This window comes from Equus caballus, chromosome 23 (genome assembly GCF_041296265.1).
Source record: "Equus caballus isolate H_3958 breed thoroughbred chromosome 23, TB-T2T, whole genome shotgun sequence".
NCBI classification, from domain to species: Eukaryota; Metazoa; Chordata; class Mammalia; order Perissodactyla; family Equidae; genus Equus; species Equus caballus.
Window position 1 is genome coordinate 10901033 of NC_091706.1, and position 6630 is coordinate 10907662.

Genomic DNA, 6630 nt, shown 5'->3' on the forward strand with positions numbered 1-6630 from the left:
GATGACATATCACCACACATCTATTTGAATGTCAAGGATTAAAAAGAATGACCATGCTATGTTGACAAAGTTGCACAGGAGCTGCAATTCTCATACATCGCTGATGATAATGTTTCAACTGGTAGCCTTTTAAATTGGTAAATTTTAAAGTGGAATAGTACAGGCATTTTGAAAAAATTATTTTGTCAATTTCCTAAGAAGACAAACATATGCCCACAATTCATTCCAGACATTTCACTCGTGAGTATTTTACCCAAGAGAAAAGAAAGCGTATATCTATACAGAGACTTACACGTGAATGTTCATAGCCACTTCATTTGTAATAGGAAAAAACTGGAACCAACCCAAGTGTCCATCAACTGGTGAATGTGTAATCTCCATAATATGGACGAACTAATGATGCAGACTGCAACAAGATGAATCTCAAAATAATTATGGTGAGTGGAAGAAGCCAGACAAGCCAGAGTACATAAGGATGATTTCATTTATGCAGCATGCCAGAAAATGCAAACTCGTCTATGGTGATAGAAAACAGTTCAGTGATTGCCTGTTTTGGCAGGGAGTAGTAGAAGAGAAGGATTGCCACAGGTCACTGGGAAGATTTTGGGGGTGATGGATATTTTTACAGTCTTGATTGTTGGTGACGGTTTCATGTGTTTATAGATATGGCAGGTCTCATCACATTGTACACTTTCACTGTACAGTTTAGGGTACGTCAGTCATACCTCAGTTCTCTTTAGGAACGGGAGACAGATTGACAATACTCATTGAACTCACTGTTAGTTTCTTTTTTTAAATGCCTCAGACAGAGATGGGGTGCGAGAGTTGGGGGAGGGGGTGTCGATCACAACTCTGATGGCTAAGTTGGCCCAAAGATCTGTTTGGACTCGTTGAAATGAAGGCATGAAGAGTCACTTTGCTTGTGAGTAATTTCTCTTTTTAATTTCTTTCGTAAACACTTATTGACTTGCCTTCTCCCTCTCTTTTGCCTTTTGATCTCAGAAATTACCCTACAGGCAGACTTTGAAGACTAACCTTGATTGGCGTGGCAGGACAGTGTCCTGTAGGGTCTGAACAAATTATGGAGCTTATCTCCCAGGTCTTACAACTTTCCCAGCTGCTGCTTCCTCCTAGGCGTTACCTCTGCTACCACACAGATTCATTGCAGGCACGGGGAAATTGAACATTCCTCTTAAAGCTGGTAAGGGCCTGAAGAATAAGTGAAATTGTTTCTTAAGTACTGAAGAATTTCCTAAAATGCGCAGACAGTCTCACACACAGCTATTGAATTATTTGTTCAACTGTGTCTGGTGAATGTTTCTTCCAGAATTTGGCTTCCTTAACACTTCTAATCTGGTGACTAGACTTAAGAGCCACTTTTTGTTGCCCGATTACTAATGGCCATAAACTGTGCAAGTAACTAAGGAGCCAGTGGTGAAAATCCTCAGAACTCTCCCTATTTTATTCAGATATGCATGAGACTGGTATGGGTGAGGTACAGTTCTTCCTGAGGCAAAATTCCTTTCCATCTGTGAACCTGTGAAACCAAGCAAGTTATATGCTTCCAACATACCATGGTGAGATGGGCATTGGATAGATATTCCCATTCCAAAAGGCAGAAATAGGAAAGAAGGAAGGGGTGACAAGTCCCAAGTGCATCTAGAATCTAGTAAGGCAAACTCCGTGAGATCTTAAGGCTGTAGAATAATCCTCTCTGTCTCGATTCTCTGCCCCCTGGATCCACTGGTGGCAAGGATAATCTCACAGCCGACTGAGTGCCTCCCATGCCCTGGCTCCCTGCAGTGGTCCCACCTAGGCCATTGCCCTGTGCTGGGGCCTTCCCGTGCCTCAGCTCAGCTAAGTGGAGGTAGTTCCCACAGGGCTCAGAAGGCCCCATTCGTGTGCCTTTGATTGGAGGCCATCTGCCCTGTTGAAAGCTAGGCAGTGGTCCTGATGACATCTGAATCACCTTCAAGGTCTTTCCTCACTTTTCTTGAAGGATAGCACACAATCACAGCCTTCCTTCATTCCATCCCATATTCTCTGTTTCCTTTGGTCCCAGCTGGAAGTGTTTCTGCTGATTTAATCCCATTTGCATTCATTCCAGAATTCTGCTGAGATGGCTGATTACGTCCACAGTTCACACCCAACTATTCTCCTGAGCAAGTGGTCAGTCCACCACATCCTTACTGTTCTCTTCAGACCACACTTTTCATTTTTGATAAGCTGGAAAGGCTGGGAATTTTCCACATTTTTCAGTTCTGGTTCCTTTTTGCTTAAAAGTTCTGTCTTCAATTTCTCCAAAGAAGATATATGGATGGCCAATAGACACATGAAAAGATGCTCATCATCACTAATCATCGGGGAAATGCAAATCAAAACTACACTAAGATATCACCTTACACCTGTTAGAATGGCAAAAATATCCAAAACCAAGAGTGACAAATGTTGGAGAGGCTGTGGAGAAAAAGGAACCCTCATACACTGTTGGTGGGAATGCAAACTGGTGCAGCCACTATGGAAAACAGTATGGAGATTCCTCAAAAAGTTAAAAATAGAAATACCTTATGACCCAGCCATCCCACTACTGGGTATCAATCCTAAGAACCTGAAATCAGCAATTCCAAAAGTCCCATGCACCCCTATGTTCATCGCAGCATTATTCACAATAGCCAAGTCATGGAACCAACCTAAGTGCCCAGCAACTGATGATTGGATAAAGAAGATATGGTATATATATATACAATGGAATACTATTCAGCCATAAAAAGGACAAAGTCATCCCATTCACAACAACATGGATAGACCTTGAGAGTATTATGTTGAGAGAAATAAGCCGGACAGAGAAAGATGAACTCTGTATGACTCCACTCATAGGTGGTAGTTAACATATGGACAAAGAGAACTGATCGGTGGTTACCAGGGGAAAGGGGGGGTGGGGGGAGGGCACTAGGGGTGAAGTGGTGTACCTACAACGTTACTAATAATGATGTACAACTGTAATTTCACAAGGTTGTTAACTATCATAATCTTAATTTTAAAAAGTTCCGTCTTCAATTCTTCAATTCTTGTCTCTCCTCTCACATTTTATTATGAGTAGTCAGGAGGAACGAAGCCACTCCTTCCATACTGCTTAGAAAGTTCCTCAGCTAAATATCCAGTTTTACCACTTGCAAGTTCTACCTTCCACAAAACAATAGGACATTAGCACAATTCAACCATGTTTCTTGCCACTTTATAACAAGGATTGCCTTTCTTCATCGTCCAGTAACATCTTCCTCATTTCCATCAGAGACCTCATCAGGATGGCTTTTACCGTCCATATTTCTGCCAACATCCTGTATACAATTATTTATGTGTTCTCTAAAAGGATGAAAGTTTTCACTACAGCTCTTGTCTTTTCTTTCTGAGCTCTCACCAGAATTGCCTGTAAAACTACTTTCATGACAATATCAGCATTTTCTAGCATGGGCCTCAAAACTCTTCCAACCTCTGCCCATTAGCCAGTTCCAAAGCCACATCCACATTTTTAGGTATTTGTTACAGGAGCATCCCACTTCTCAGTCCAGTTTTGTCTTAGTGTGGACTGCTACAACAGAACACCGTAGACTGGGTGGTTTAAAAACAAAAAATTATTTCTCACAGTTCCGAAGGCTAGCAAGTCCAAGATCAAGGTGCTGGCAGATCTGGTGTCTGGTGAGAACCTGCTTCCTCGTCTGTATATGGCCATCTTCTCATTGTATCCTGGCAGAGACAGAGAGAGAGAGAAAGCAAGCTCTCTTATCTCTCTTCTTCTAAGAACACTAACGCCATTCATGAGGGCTCCACCTGTATGACCTAATTCTCTCCCAAAGGCCCCACCTCCTAATACCATCACATTGGGGGTTAGGATTTCAACATGTGAGTTTGGGAGAAGGGGGGGCACAAACATTCAGACCATAGCACTTCCCCAAATTCTAATTGAGCAACTTGGTTGTATTGCTGAAGATTCCAGCCTTCTGCAAATTACATTTCAGATGCCAAGTGTAGAAGGCTTTGGCCTTAGGACCTGGCTGGAAAACATTGCCCCTGCTAGACTGTACTCAAACTTCTCTTCAATATAAACCAAGAATTGGTTGAGAATGGCTCTTACATAGAAAGATCCTGGGGATGTTTGAGGCATATGAGAAATGACTATTGGTCCTTTGTTCATCAGGCAGGAGAAAATTGTAAGGATAGGTGATCAGATTACTGAGATCTATGAACTAACATTGAATGATTCTCTGCATGAGTTGGCTTAGTTTCTTTCCAGGTGAGAAAGCAACCTCCCTCCCCAACTGCCTCACATATCCTTGAAACATGCCAACAATCTGGGCATCCACTGTCTAGATGAGGGTTGTTTCTCTGGAATCCTCTGTATCCCATTTAGAACAACAAAATATAGGCCATTTGTGTTGTCTTCATTTGCATCCTGATTTCCTACCTTCCCGTTCTCGTGGTTCTGTATTTCCTAAAAGAAATAGTCAACCACATTCTCCCCTAAGCTGTGATAGTTAAGCTAGAAGCTACTTATTCTAGCTGTGCGGATTCCTACCCGGTGTTTTGCACCACCAATTTTCTTGCTTGTGGGCACTATGTTTTCGGTGGTTTGACTTTTGAACCTGGTATTGACTTTGTACCTTTAAGAGACTTTTTCTGTATTCACAATTTATTATCCCTTACTATTTCTCTTCATCCCTGTTCATTTTAATCTCCTAACAATAAAAGTATATAATCAGGTACATGGGAGGAAGGAACTCATTGGCTGAGCAGATAACCAATCAGCTTCAAAGAAGGCCTAAAACCTTCTTGGCTGTCAAGGACAGTGTCTATCTAAACATAACATAGAGTAAACAGAATTGTTTGTTCCAAATAGTTTAGGTTAATATGTAGAACTAATTCACACACACACACATGCATACACGCATGTGTGTGTCATAGGTCATATATATCATATATTATATTTTTGAAGATATATGAACTTTACTAATTGAATCACTAGGACCACAGTGGTGTCTATCACGCCATGTGTTAAAGCAAGCTTAGCCTCTCTGTGATACTCTCGAAAATGATCCTGTATTTAGTGAAGGGGACAAGGGACTTCCATGTACGTTGTTGCAACTTCATATGAGCCTACAATTATTTCAAAATAAAATGTTAAAGAAGAACTCTGTGAAAAGAAATCTGCTGATAACATGAAACAATAGCTCTGGAAACTTCATCAGAAACGTGCTGATTAGGCTTCCTGGGGTTGCCACCTTGGTTGTTGCTTAACTCGATTCAAAATCCACCTCATGCTACATATAACACCTAACTTATCTGTTACATGGTTTACTGAAACAGTAGCATTGACATTTGGGAGATACAAAAAACAAGATGAACCATGGCATTTTGATATTCTTAGCTTATCTAAGAAAATAATTTATTAAGGGCTAGCTGAAGATAGGGAAAGAGAAGTGTACTTGACAGTGAATGCCCTCACCTGTCACCTCTGCCTCCACTTCCTGCAGGGCTCCCTTAAGAAGGACTCCATGAAGAATTTGGAAGAGCAAGTACCCCAGTTCTATGTATTCATCTCTTCCCACTGATGTGCAGCACTCCCTCTGTCATAAATCTAGTGTCAGTGGACCCAATGATGGATCAGTTACTGAGCTTTTATTCTTTGCCAGTAGGATATTCTGTCTATCATGACATCTATATCATGCTGTCTTGATGACCAGTTTTTTGAACCCTGATTCATAGTATGGCAATTCCTCCCATCTTTTTTTAAAATTCTACAGGTTTTTTTTCTCTTTTTTTTTTTTTTTTTTACTATTCTTGGACCTTTGCTTTTTGTGCAAAGGTAATAATTAGCCATCAATGTACTCAGAAAACCTGGTAGAAATGTTGAGGAGAAATGCGTTGAATATATATAGATTAATTTGAGAACTGAAATGCTTACAGTAATGAATTATAGCATTCACGAACATAGAATAAATTTTCATTTAGCTCTACCAATTGCCATGTTTCTTGCTCATATTGATGGGTCAAGGGAATCAATAAATTATCATCTGTCTTTCTCACTGAAGTACTTGAGGAGTTTAAGACAGATCAAGGGAGGAAAGGTGAAGATCAAAACTTTAGCTTCTAATTAAATGGCATGTGGAAGACAGGCTTTAGATGAGTGTCATGTTACAGCAGACATTCCATTAATTACCCCCACAGTATTTCTCAGGTATTCCATGCACACCTGCAACCTACATAAGGCTCCAGAGGAGAGAGTCCTAGGTATTCAGGGACGTGGGCTCTCTGGAGCTGTCAGAGGCACTCTGAGACTGGTGGGGCTACCAAGTAAAGGAGATGGTGTGCCGTGAGGGTGAATTTTCTTCTGGTCCCTTGGTTAATGACAACAGGGAGCATTTATAGGGGATTTAACTATGTGTCAGCCGCCATCAGTGCACTTTATATCTATTGTGTGAATCAATCACTAATTAATTGTATCAGTTGTGTCATTAGTACCCAGGACACACTTATGATATGAGAAATGTTATTATTCACATTTTAGAAATGATGACTCACGAAATAACTTGCAGAACAACAATCAGTTTTTGGAGGTTCAGCTATGCAAACTCA

At 40.8% G+C, this 6630-nt stretch overlaps 1 long non-coding RNA gene across 1 annotated transcript; it reads left to right on the forward strand.

Moving 5' to 3' along the window:
• The first annotated feature begins 1002 nt into the window (after positions 1 to 1002).
• On the forward strand, positions 1003 to 3062 carry LOC138920473 (uncharacterized). Its single transcript, XR_011431669.1, has 2 exons — positions 1003 to 1201; positions 2108 to 3062. It is a non-coding gene; the product is annotated as an uncharacterized lncRNA (long non-coding RNA).
• Positions 3063 to 6630: the final 3568 nt, after the last annotated feature.